Source organism: Rhipicephalus microplus, chromosome 9 (assembly GCF_043290135.1).
Source record: "Rhipicephalus microplus isolate Deutch F79 chromosome 9, USDA_Rmic, whole genome shotgun sequence".
NCBI classification, from domain to species: domain Eukaryota; kingdom Metazoa; phylum Arthropoda; class Arachnida; order Ixodida; family Ixodidae; genus Rhipicephalus; species Rhipicephalus microplus.
Genome location: NC_134708.1, coordinates 55,967,810 through 55,981,701, shown reverse-complemented (window position 1 = coordinate 55,981,701; position 13,892 = coordinate 55,967,810). Strand labels below are relative to the sequence as shown.

At 45.4% G+C, this 13,892-nt stretch overlaps 1 long non-coding RNA gene across 1 annotated transcript in view; it reads left to right on the top strand.

Moving 5' to 3' along the window:
• Window positions 1-13,892, top strand: part of LOC142771343 (uncharacterized) — a 203,540-nt gene that overhangs the window by 122,917 nt on the left and 66,731 nt on the right. Inside the window, exon 3 of the long non-coding RNA XR_012885872.1 lies at window positions 10,096-10,169. This is a non-coding gene — a long non-coding RNA (uncharacterized LOC142771343). The remainder of the gene's footprint in view (window positions 1-10,095; window positions 10,170-13,892) is intronic.

The window sequence follows — 13,892 nt, the reverse complement described above, 5'->3', positions numbered from 1 at the left end:
TAACAGCAAATAGCTAACAGGGAAGTAAAAAATCTATCCTATCGAAGTGACACATCTAAAGTAACGTTACCGTCAGTACCGTGACGATTCTCTTCCGCCGCCACCAGGCGCCAACCTTACAGCTACGGCTACGCAGGCCACTATTACGGACGACCGCGTGTACACGACTACGCGGAGACGTCTCAGGCGTGCTGGCTGCTCGGGTTACGGTGCTACGCTCTGCAACGGCTCTGCCGCTATCCGGAACGACGAGGAGGTTCGGAGGGGGGGTTGAAAAAAAAAGAAAAAAACTTGCTCGCGATCTCCGCATTTCTGGCCGCTACAGCGCGTATACGCGTACATCCTACGCACACACACGCACGCGCCATGCTTTACACCGCTTTTCTTCGAGCTTCCGGTGTTTCCCTTTCAACTCTTTCCACCTCTTTCTTCGCCCTCCTGTCGCTTCTTTGCCCTCTTTCTCTTCTTACTATCTATCTATATTTTTCTATATCTTTATATGCATGCCCCCCAGGTATACCGCTCCTTACGCGTTATTCGGTTCAGCGGGGCAAGAACGGTACAGTACGGCGACTTAAAATATGTACCGGAAGAAACGAACGTTATAAAATCAGGCGAATTCTACAACGTTTCGGCGCTCCTCTCGCAGTGCCCGTTAAATCTATCTCTCTTTCTCTCTTCCTTTATATGTATGCCGTAAATCTGCTTTCTTTGCTTTTGCGAGGTACTTTTATATATGCGTATATCGTCAGGTCTCGGAAGCCCCCGCTACGTTTCAAGGTCTTTGCCTCAGTCGTCCCTGCAGAGCAGTGTGAGCACGGTATACGAACGTGCGGGCCGTTCTGTGCGCTCGCTATGCGCGAAGTGGCGGTTGCGACGCGTTTATGGAGTGAAAGGACGTAAAGAAAGGCTTTTAGAGCCACGTCCGCGGAAACGTCGATGAAAGGGGAATGAAGAAAGTGCACGTTGTGTGCGATGCCACGTTATGCTCGCGGAAGACGTGGACGCAGTCATCGGCGTCCGGAGTGGGTTGAAAGGGGAGGGGGGCAGGCTTGGAATTTTGGATAGCAGTTTTCTATGCAGTAGAAACAATCTACGCAGCTTGATTAGCACACTCATATGAGTCTTGTCTCGTGTACCCATGTAAGCAGCCTTCAGGATTACTAGCCAACTTTGGCCGTTGTCCGCGTCTTGTCACAGAAGTTTGGTTACCTATGCTCAGTCCTCCCCCCCCCCCCCCCCTTGCTCCGTTTCTCACCGTGTGCTCAACTCTGGACAAAATTTGGCGGACGCCTCTGAAGGCAGCGTTCACTTCGATGAACGGCGTCCGTTGTTTTGAGAGGTCTCAAACCAACATGCAGGACGCGTCCCCACCACGATGGCCTAGTCAATGCCTCCCAGAAAAAATTATGCCTGGAACGTGAGCCGCAAACGCACCGCCCTACCCTCGAATTTAACCCTCCCCCTCCGGTACGGAGGCGAACGCCTTTGGCGGCCACCTCTTGCAAACGCAGCAACGCTAGCACAGTTGCCTCCGAGTAGCTTTGATGTCACGTGACGGAGCGGTGAGGTAATGTCACGTGACTGAGCGGTACGGAGGCGAGCGGTCTCACGCAGCGGCAATCGCAACATGCGGAAGGAGGCATGGCCTCCGAGATTTTGCGCTGGCAGGAAGCTCCCAATTGGAAAGAGAGCGACGTGCCAGGCAGAGTTTTTCTAGGAGGCGTTGGTCTAGTGGATATAATGGTGAGACTGACCCGAAGCTCGCGGGTTGATGCCCGAGTTCTTAGCACGTCAAAGAACCGCAGGTGGTTGGAATTTCTGGAGCCCTCCACTACGATGGCTGTCGCCATCCTATTGTAGTTTATAAGGACGTTAAACCCCAACAATTGTTAGGGTTAGTGCGATACTCGCAACTCGCTAGACGATGTTCAGAAGACGAGATACTGATTAATCAACAAATGAGTCAGACAACAAGTCGTAAGACAGTCCCCACAGTCAGCTACGAAGCAGCAGCTCCTCTTGATGATGATGATGATGATGATAATGATGATGATGATGATGATGATAACCACGTACGGTTGACGAAAACAGTGGCTGATGAATGTTCATGGTATGAACACACGCCAGTTTGTCTGGCTGCACTTGGCCATTGAGCTTAGCTATGTGGCTGTGGCTTCACCTTTGTGGGCCTGGCCCACAATTGCCGGAGACTAACCCCCTTATTCTAGAACGCCCCTTTACTCAACGTTCCACCTTCACTTGAGAAAGCCGATGGAAGCCCCATATCTAGGCAGCGAACGTCACTGCATATCAGTGTTAATTTGCTGCTGTTCTTGAGTATCGCAGCGTAATTTCCAGCCAAGCAGAGGCGCAGTGCGCAACTCTGTCGAGTGAAGGGTGAAAGTCGAGTCGAGGAGCGTTTGTGAATACGGGGGTAAGTCCCCCACCTTTATTCAGTCAGGTCTGTATACCTACATTTTAAGGTGACGAGAGATGACCACCCAAGTTTTTCTTGATAAGCACGGCTGAGGACCTCTTATTGTCACATTCCGAGAACTAACTCTTGGGGTGCTGAGCGTTTGCGATGCCGTCATCTTCGGCAAGCCGCCGTGATACCGGTTGTCCCTCTCACCTTGCAGTCGCGTCGTGCGAGGAAGACAGTTCCCTCAAAGTTCCCGTAGCAAGTGCACTTATATAAAAAAAATACCTTTGCACCATTTACAAACACAAGTCCTGGACGGTATACAGTTTTGTGCGCCGAGGCAGCCTGGCGGCATTGGAGGTGAACGAAAGCCTTAGCCCGATCATCATCAACATTTTTCTCCCTGTGACTGGCCAGTTGTTACAAAAGAATTTTTATAGGTTACGCACAACACTATAAGAGATGTTCCTTCACTTTGAGTGCCTCCCTTTTACATGAAAGCTTTAAAAGAGTTTCGTTTACTCTAACGCAACACAAAAACAAGCTTTCTGCTGTGTTAGAGAGAAATAACTTAAATCGCCGGAAGTTTATAGGAAGCAAGGTGAGGAGCGATAGAAAAGACTTTATCCTACCAGTGGGAGTGTCCAGCACTAATTACCAATATAAGAGATGCTAATAACTACGGTAGCAGTGGCGTAAGATGGGCGGGCTTGGTATGAGTCGGTTGTAGATATAAGCGAAAGCTTATGGCATCACGTCTGTTTAATTTGTCGTGTGGTGGCGGAAACTTAACCTTTCTGACAACGTTCCAAGACATCACCCGACAATATAGGGTTGAGAAGGCTGATATATATATATATATATATATATATATATATCTATATATAATAAGCTTCGGCTTTGATCGCCTCCTGATGTCACGTCTGAATCTTTGCACACTATTGCAGATCTCGATAGTGCCGGGCGCTTAACACGACGAATATACATACGCACAAAAAAACGAAAAAAAATAATACAAGCGTTCAAGTCAAAACGTCCTGTATGCGTACCGTTGGTACATCCTAACATAAAAAATGAATAAAAAGAGAAAGCCTAGGCGCGTTAGTATCTAGAGGTGGTATACCACGTGCCCTCAGTGAATTGTATAGCGCAGCGCGTCACTCCTTATAACTGTACCACGCCTCTGCGCGCTTGTTCACATAGGCACGGCTTACGGAATGGCTTTATGCTTTCCTACAGTAGAGTAGAAAGTACTCCAAATTGGTAACCACTTCTACTAAACGCACGGCATCATCAAGTGTGGGGCCAACGTGACGACGCTATGCTCTCCCATAGTAGAGTACTCTAGAGTTCCTCTAAATCGTGAACTACTTCTTTCTAAGCACAATTCGACCCTTCGACGTTTGACGGGGCGGCTTTGCGCTCTCCCATAGTAGAGTATTATGTACTCTAAATCGTTACCCACTTTATTGCACTCTCTCAAAGGTCAGTAGATCGTACTTTAAATCGCCGAACAGTTCTCCTAAAAACAACTCCACATGCAGAGATTCTGTTACGTCAGCCGGAGAGTGCGTCTAGACTCAATCTACAAGGACACGGCGAAGTAATCGTACCCTTTCAGTACAAAATGTGTGGGCTTGGCTACTGTGTCGATGTGTGTGTCGGGATGTGGGCACACGCGTACGAGCGTGCTGACCAGTCATATGGAGGAAAGTGTCATAGCAGTAGCCGAGTACAGTATTCCCTGCTATAGCCCGTCTAACAGAGTTACTTGAGAAAAACGATCAAACCACGAAAAGGAGTGACTTGAAGTAATCACTCCTAGTAGAATACTAGGTGTGGGGAAACATTCCAAACTTTTTTTCATTAATGACTCGTTCATTCTCAGGTTTGAGTCAAGATACTGAAATTTTAAAATTTATAACCCTGAAAACTAACATTTTGGAAACAATGGTAACTGAAATGAGGTTCTCGGTTCGTACATAAAATTTGGTGAAATAGATAACATATGAATTCTTTGTGCTGGTTTCAAAACTTTTTATGAAGCTTTGTGTCGTTCGAATATTTCTCATATTAAAAGTATATAGTCCGTGTTTTGAATAACCTCGCATCCATAATAAAAATAATCTGTCAGAAACCTATTGCTTCCTATGACATGCGCTTTCCTGTTCGTTTGACAGGCGAATTCCTCATGAGCGGAAGGCACGTTTTCAGTTTTAACCATTTTTGTTTAATTCCTGCTGGAAGCAAAAGCTAAGCGGTCTTCCTTTTTTTTAATTACCACAAGCTGTCGCAAAGACCCATTGAGTAGAAAACCCAGCGTAGTAGAGTGTTCGTCTGGAAACATTTAGACACTTGATCATTAAGAGCAGACGGAAAGATTTAACGACCTCTCCAGATGCCTGCCGAAATGGATGATACAGTGGTTTCTTCCTATCAGTTTGTACAGCAGTCAATAGCACGCAATCTGCAATACTCTAAGTATACTTTACTTGAATCACCGCCGACTTTCATTCATTAAAAACGCCTCCAAACATCTTCAGGTGAGCCGGGGAAGGTTTTTACGAGAAAGGAGCGTACGCGACATACTTCCCGTACATATAACAAGCATAATATTGATACTGCTTATTATGTCAATATATTATTCATTATGACATATATAATCAATAAAGTCAACAAAATGCTACGTAATATTCATAATATTTTCGACAAACTAGCACTCCGTATCACTGAAGAAACATTCATTATAGTATTTTGATACTCGCGAAATACAAAGGTTATGCAACCCAGATTTCACTCGACAGATCCATCTAATGTTCTCAATCTTTTTATTGTCCGAATAATTCATAACTTTCTGCCAGATAAAGAAATCAACAAGTATACTTACTATTTGGCTGTGTGAGTAAACATTTATTTTTCTTAACTACAAACGAATATCTGCCCATACTCCCCATTTGCTATCCAACCCACATTGCTGTCTCTGTCAATCTTTTGTGATAACTATGTTTAGTTACATTTCTCGCATCATAATCATCAGTCCGACTACGCCAACTGCAGGGCAGAGGTCCCTCCCATATTGCACCAATCGTCCCGGTTGTGTTTGCTGCTCCCACGTTATACCCACAAACTTGTTAATCTCATCTGTCCATCAAATTTTCTGCCACCACCTCGCGCGTTTGCCTTTTCTTGGAATCCGTTCAGGTGCTCTCGATGACCATTGGTTACCTTGCATACATGCTATACATGCACCTACCTATGGCCATTTCCTTTTCTTGAGTTTTGTCATGGTCTTCTTGACACCCGGTTGTTCCCTGACCCCGTCTGCCCTCTCCTTGTCCCCTCAAGTTGTACATGTCAATTTACTTTCATGCTCGCTGCGTTCTCCTCATTTAAAGTAAAGCCCTCTTTGTAAGCTTCCAGGCATCTGCTCCTCAGAATTGCTTGCTTACATGATCAATAATCAGCCTGACTACTACTCCCACTGAAGAAAGAAAGGGGGCTATTTCATGATTTCTGAAGATGGTTACCTACCTGGGATGACCATGATAGGTGTGTTTGAAAAATGAAATGGAGCGCACATTTCAGTCTTCAACTACGTGATTGACTGAGAACAAAGGTGAGGTGGCTTTTGACTACGTGTCGTGTTTGCTTATGCCATCACTTGGGCATTTTGCGCATATACTTTTACTTTCCATGCTGTGGAGATACCGGTTAAAGAACGGCCATTTTCTACCACGAATAAACTAACGATTCTAAATATAGACAAGTCACAAAGAGGCTATTCCGGTCTGAAACAGCACCTTCATTATTCATCTCCTTGACGCACGTGTTGTAATATCGTTTCATATCGCTATCCATAATACTCGATGCTCACTTTATTTTCCCGCCAAAATCTTCGCTAATGAAAACATAAAAAAAGCTTGCGGTATGTGAGCAACCATCGCAGCGCAGCCTCCCAACACGCAGGCGCAGGATTTGACGAGCTTTATTTGCTCGCATCGTGCATCGATGAATTCCCTTCAACGCCCGTCACGAGGTTTTTTTTTCCGGATCTGGCATCTCACGCAAAACGGGAATCGCCGTATCTCGGTGGCGTCGATTTCGGGACAAGTTCTCCCTACTTCGACCCATAATCCGATTTGTTTCCCCTCCCCCCATTTCCCTCCGAAACGCATCCATCCAGACCTTATGTGTTTTCACTTCCTTAGCGACGTATAGAGAAATACAGGCAGCGGTGGATTCAAGCCTGCCTCACCAACCCGGTATGAATAGGATGCCGTTCATTGTAAGCGAGTCCACTTCAAGGTCGTATGCAAAAGATTTACGCCGAGGAAATGGCGGTGCTTTGGTGGTAGACTTGTTTATGTTTGCTTCGTGCTCAACTGTACAAAAAACGCTTAGAATAATCTTGAAAAAAAGGAAAGAAAAAAAGAGGATTTAAGTAAACGGGGGAAAGGAGGGTCCTTTTTTTTGGCGGGAAGGTCAGGGAATACAATCGCCTTATAAGGAGAGGTTGGGGAGAAAACAGAAAGCATTTGGCAATGAAAAAGATGCATAAGCTTGCGCTTGTAGTGGCGCGGTGGAAAAGCCACCGTACGCCCTGGCAGGAAATGCATTCCGGAAGTAAACAGTGGGTGGGTGACGGAAGAATAGGAAGTGACCTTGAGGGAGTGTCTCGGCTCTGAGCGTAGGGAAATGAAGGGAGTTTCGGACCACGTGATTTTTTTAGAGAAAGTGGAGCTTGGAGGGAAGTTTCTTATATGTCGTGTTTGTTTGGTTTTATTCTATCTTTTTTTGCAAGAAATGTACAAAGGAAGTTTTAAGGTGTCTGTACGGAGCCCAGTAAAGTGAAAGTGTTCAGCTCGTAAAGAAATGCTTTTATCCGGTGATGGCTATCTTGGAGAAGCGATGTGAGAGTTTGTACTCTTCATATTTAGCCTTAAATTTTTAGTCCATGTAGTCGAAACATGAGTTATTTCATTGACGTTCATCCAGAGATGAATTATAAAAAAAGGGAATTTCGGTGGCTCATTTTTTAGACACAATATTGAGAACTTGATTAGAACTGGATTGTTCATTAGCTCTCATTATTATTGTTTATTAAAAGAAATTCAGACACGTGGGCTGATCATCATCCGAAATTTTATTCAGCAAAATTTGAGTATTCAATTAAGGAAAGATTAGGATGTTACTCTCACATGCTACAGTGCAGAATAGAAAAAATACACGCATATCCACGAAGTGGATGCTTATCATGGAGCCAAGCTAAGGTTCAGAAAGTCTACGTTTAGGTCACCGGCTGGTATAAATGACAGACTAAATGGACGCACGCTCAACTATAATGACGGATGGACGCGCGGATGCACAGATGGACGGACAGGTAGACGAATGGCCCATTTCCAAACTACATGAGCGCTTTTTCAACGGTTTAGCCCATATATGGTTTGCTCCTGTGCTTCGACTGCGGCGGCTGCATTTTCGATTGCGGCGAAAATGCTGCAAGACCGTGTGCTCAGATTTGAGTGCACGTTTAAGAACTCAAAGTGGCCGAATTCCTGGAGTCCTCCATCACGGCGTCTCTCAGGATCATGTGGTGGTTTTGGGGTGTTAAACCTCACGTATCAATCAAATAAATCAATGCTCCGGCGCTTCGATTCTGCGCGGCGCACTGACGAACTGAAGCGGGATCGACATCGTGAGATTTTTACGGAGCGTCGCCCCGAAAACAATATTAATCGCATAGGTGCTGAAGCCTTTACTGACGTGGCGTTCGATATACCATGGCTAAATTTTAGTAAGTGAGGTTCATAATTCAAAATTTTCGCGGTTCATTATGTGGTGCTTGTAATGCGAAGCCCGCAGAATAGTCCTATACAGTTTTCTTAAAAATATATGACTGGCAATGAAACTACAGCATGACAAAATGTGCGTGTTGTTTGTCAATCAATTATACGGCAGTATTTTCGAATTGAAGCTATGTAGAGCTACCATACGAGCCCTTTGATCAAAAACTGCACCCGCCGTCAACTTGCTTAACCTGATAAAGCTCAAACACCGTTTCGCATGAAAAAAGTTAACGTGAATCGCTCGACTTATTGTACTTGTGGTTGCTCTTATTATTGAACAAAAAAAAAGCCAGTTAGTTTACCAGCCATAACTGTTATGAATAATCTATAACTAAATTTCAATCTGGCGTATCCAGAACATGCGTTTTGTTTTCCGCGCATGCACCTAAATTTTCGTGCTACCAAGTTTAGTGTTTCATTACGGACGTATCTGCCTCCGAATGCTTTAAGTGGTAGTTCTCTTAAAAACCAACAGCAAATGACTGCAAGGTTGGCTTGTTGGATTAGTTACTATTGCTTTTTAGACACGTAACAGCGCACATAGACGGGTGCAGAGAAAGAGAATAAAATGAGGGAAAGGCAGGGAGGTTAACCAGAAATTGAAGCATCCGTTTCGCTACGCTGCACTAAGAAAAAGGAGAATGGGGAATAAAGATGGGAAAGAAAGCGAAGAGCGAAATAGACGCGCGAAAGGCAAAAGAAAAAAAGTGAGCAGGGGTTCTATAGCTTATTTGATAGGCCACTACCACGCAACAAGTTCAATATGGCCTTGATTGATTGATTGATTTGTGGGGTTCAACGTCCCAAAACCACTATTTGATTATGAGAGACGCCGTAGTGGAGGGCTCCGGAAATTTTCACCACCTGGGGTTCTTTAACGTGCACCCAAATCTGAGTACACGGGCCTACAACATTTCCGCCTCCATCGGAAATGCAGCCGCCGCAGCCGGGAATCAAACCCGCGACCGGCGGGTCAGCAGCCGAGTACCTTAGCCACTAGACCACCGCGGCGGGGCCAATATGGCCTTCACTGATTTTCTGTGCGAAGACATATTATGTCACCTTTCAAGCACTAACTGTTCTGACAAGGGTCTCTAGTCAAGACGAGCTAACGCAGCAGCTAGCTGCCGTCTTTTCACGCTGTATTGAGGGCAGTGACAGACAACGTGCTCTATTGTTTAATCGCTGCCGCAAAGGTCGCAAGCAACAAATGGGTACAGAGTTTTAAGAAAAGTAGCCGTTGTGAACAGGAGCAAGCGGTATAGTCATAGCCTCCAAAATCTACATCGAAGGGTCTAGAAGTAGTTAAGCAAAGAGCACAGCTTCCGAAGAGTGCATCATTCATTACGAAAGTCACTGTGTAATTCTTCCACTAGAGAACACCTTTTTTCGATATCCGCGCAACAGAAAGGAAGCAAATCATAGCGACAGCTTGCAGCGGTTGCGTAACGAACGTAGAGAACGCACCTTCTATAACGTATGCCCTTAACCTTCTCACCTTTACGCCTCAGCTTCCCGGCACCATTTCGAGTGTTCTCGGAAGATCTCCATTCACAGAAGTGGGGAAGACGGGAAAAGAAGCCGCGGGCTCTTGGTTCACGTAACATTTGGCTCCCATCGGGGCAACTGCGACGCTTTCTGTGACTCACCTTGCTCAACCTCCAATCGTCCTTGCGTTTCCTACTCACAGTTCACTGGAAAACGGGTTGCCCCGCTTGCTGTTCGGGCGCACACGCAACTCCTTACAAAAGGATTAGAGTGTATAGGTACTGCGTATTTTCGCCCTGCTGCCCCATATACAGACGTCCCTTTTGCTATACGCAGGAACATGGTTCGCGGGAGAGAAAAAAAAACACTCGGGAGCGTGTTCCCGGAAAAAAAGACACTGGCGTCGGTCGGTGAGTGGCGGTGCTTACAAAGGCATCTAGATTACGTGGTGGGGAGTACAGTTGCAGTCGGCACCATTGTCACTTCAGTGTCTTTTGTTGTTGGTGGTGGTGGTGTTGGTGTTTCTATTTTTTTTTTTTTGGCTCGTCGTTAGCTGGCGTATTGTTGAGTCGCACACTGTACTCAAGTGGTGTCGTAAATGAACTTTTTAATGTGGAGCTGTAGCAGATTGGTTGCGACGAATTAGTTCAGCACCTAAGATGAGAGTAATATGTAGACAGCGTGCGGCTGTTCACGCAACAATGGTGACTTATAATCATTGCGCAGAAAAGGTGTACTTTTACAGACGAATGCCCTATCATGCTTCTTTGCGCTGTAATTTCTTGCGTATAGTCTATGTGCGAAAGCACATGCGGTGGAAAAAAGAAAAAAAAAACGTCACCATCCGGGAAAGCAGGATATTTCACTCCGTAATGAAGTTCACCTTACATGGAGTGCCCGATATTAGCTAACTGGCTTAATTAGCTCTAAAATCTGTGGGACGTTTTCTGCGTTCCGAACTCATCATAACAATCACGTTCAGTGAGTTCTCTGTATAACCTAAGATCAATTGCTAAATTATTATATATAAGCTTTTTTCTTAAACAACCACCTTGAAGCGGTTACTATTTGAGTATGATAAACACGAAAGGATTTATTGCGAGTCTCTCGTACTGTACACAAAAAACATTAATAGAACTGTAATATTTCCTAACTCTTTTCTTATACGTTTCAGCATTTGTTTTTTTTTATTTGTGGTTTACCTGGAAACAACAACAAAAAAAGAAAGTTCAGGTTTGCTGTAACCTTAACAATTACCGGAAGCAAAATCAAGTAGTTCTGCGGCACCAAGGCAGCATTCGTTAAAAGGAGGTGCATTTTGCAGTGCGCTGGTACACCAGCCAATAGTTAACTTAATTTCATCGTAATAGCTTGACAGGCAACGCATGGCCATTAAACTTGTTTAAGAGCTGGCACGTTTGCTTCACACTTGCGAAACACGATAGGCTTATCCGTCTTTTTAATTAAGTTCAAAGCACTCGATTATGTCACATCATCACCGGCGTTTAACAAAGTATATAGTTTGTGGCGTTTATAGGTACGCCAAGAAAAACAACATTTCATCAACAACTCTAATAGACGTTTTGAAACTATGCAACTCGCATTTAAAAAAGTACTGGATATCACATTGCTGGTGTTCGAGGTATATTATTGCAAAAAAAAATGTTTAAAGTAGAAAAATGCTAAACTGCATAAAGTGCGTTGATGCCCGATCTAAAGAGCGGTCGCTCTATAACCACACGGACGCTCCAACAGGGATAGCACATTTTCTCACGTTGGCATTTATTTAAACACAATTATGGCTGCAGCACAACAGCTTGGTTAGTATGCTATAAACTAACACTAAGTATTCAATCATTTCCTTACGTAAAACCACTGCGTACTGCTAGTTTAAATCGACTGTATGCGAAACATTTCGCTAGTTATTGTTACGCTCATGACAGAGATGACGTTGCTTCGTCTTCTTCAGGTAGAAACCGCAGATGGATACATAAAGGGGGATGTGTGTTTAGAAAAAGTAGTTTACGATTTAGAGCACTATAGGTGTTCTACTATGGGAGAGCTGTGTGCCGTGCCTGCCTTTATTTCTGCATTGCGATTCAAAATAGCAAACAAAAGTGAAGGTTGGTATGCAACTGGATATATTTCTACATCAGGTATATAGTAGTTGTACAGTTGGTAAGTATAGTTGCTTATAAAGTCATATTGGTCAGTCACTTCGAAACGGTTTTGCTGGCTGGGAAAAAACTTTTTTATCGATCACTCAGTCAATCAATCAATCAATAAAAACAACTTTTATTTCTCCACAAAAAGTACGGCGTCGACCGAACAGAAAGGCTCTAAGACTACATGTAGCTTGATGAGGCTCCAAGTCCCATACAAATTACGGCAGCACATGAGTACGGCGAAATGAAGCATACATGAACATGTGTACTTTAACTTAGTGGGAAAATGTACATGCTAAAAATCTTATCTGCTATTCTAAGACAACATATTGCTCTGCCTCACAATCATATCGGAGTTTCGGCACGTGAAATCTCAGGTAATATTGTTCAAGTCTTACAGTAAATTAGTTTACAGAGGAGCGGGCTTGTTTGGTTGATATATCACGTGTCAGATATCTTTCAATAGAGCACGTCGTAATGAAAATGTTTCCAATGTATTTATTTTTTCATGTTTGTTGTACCAAGGCATAACAAATAGTCTGTCTAGCCAAGATATTCTCTTACAGCCACTGCGAGCGACGCACAATCCAACTGCATGTAAAAGAAAATCAGCGCAATAAAAGAGATATTTAAGCTAAACCTTCTTAACGAAACAGTGCATCATCTGCTCCGCTATCTCTGGAAGGGACGCCTGTCGCGACACGCCAGACGCCCGTGACTCAGAGCACGTGGACAAGCGTACTCTTTGCAAGCCATCCTTCTTTTCGATCTTGATTCGGGCTTAATGTAAAGCGGAAGCGGCCCCCGTGGCCCACATTGACAATTCAGGGTCGCTCGTGCGACAGCGTCAAGATCGTACAGTGGCGGAGAACCGCCACCCCAACCCCCTGCTCGTGCTTCCAAGGGCCAGGAAGAGGAACTGGCTGGCGCGGTCCCGTATGTACGTTATGGTGGCTGTGTGTGCCATAGCGCCCGGTGGGTCGGGGCACAGTGGAGCGCCACTGAAGGAGACACGGCTTTCAAGACTGGGCGGAGGATGCCAGCGCCGTATGGGACGTTGCAAAAAAAAAAAGGGGGGGGGGAGGCAGTGTGAGTAGGGGAGCAGGCGTAGGAAAAGGTGGTAGTTGGAAGGTAGGTAGATTTGGCGGGCCCGGTGTGGGTTTCAAGGCTGAATCTCCTCCCCTCCCCCCTCCCCCTTCACAGGCGCACACTGCTCTGCTTTGTCGGGATGGCAAAACTACTCCCCTCTCCCGCGCCTCCTCCTCCCGTCCCAAGTGCGGAAAAGGGAAGCGTAGAACCAAGGCAAAAGGGAGCGGGCAGCCCACATTTCTCCTTCCTTTGATAAGCGCATTGAGTAAGGGCCTTGGTTAGTTAAACGCAAGGAAGTAAGATGGCGGGGTCCGGTGTCTAGCGGGCCGCCGGGGGTATCTTTCCGTTTTTTTTTTATATTCTTGGATCCTTGAGGTAGGTCTTGCATGAACAAAAAAACGCGTAAGTATGCTCTTCTTTCTCTCTCTCGCTCAATCTGCGGCGTTGATAGACGCCAGTAGAGAGAGCGGGGGGAGCCTGAAGCCGAGCTCAGGTATAACAGGCCCTGGAAAGGCGGCGTACCATAGGGGAGCGTGACATTGTAGACGCCCCTGGCGGGGCGAAGATGTTCTTACGGGGGGCTCGAGTCGGGGCAGCACGCGCCGTGGATTTTCTTTTTTGACTGCTGCTGGCTCGCGCGTGCAGCTGTCGGTTCCCTCGACTCGGCGCGTGTGGAGCGCGCGCGACATGAGCGCCTTTCACGTCGATCCCTGCGTGCGTTTCAGCTTCAATATATATATTTTTTCTTTTTTACGAACCAACGCGCGACCTTGATTTAGCTGCCTCTTGGACGTCATCATCTTGCCTGTCTATCCCAAGTTTTTTTTTTCTTCATTTTGTGCTCATATGTGGAGCAGTGGGTTGTTCTCAGCGGTTAGC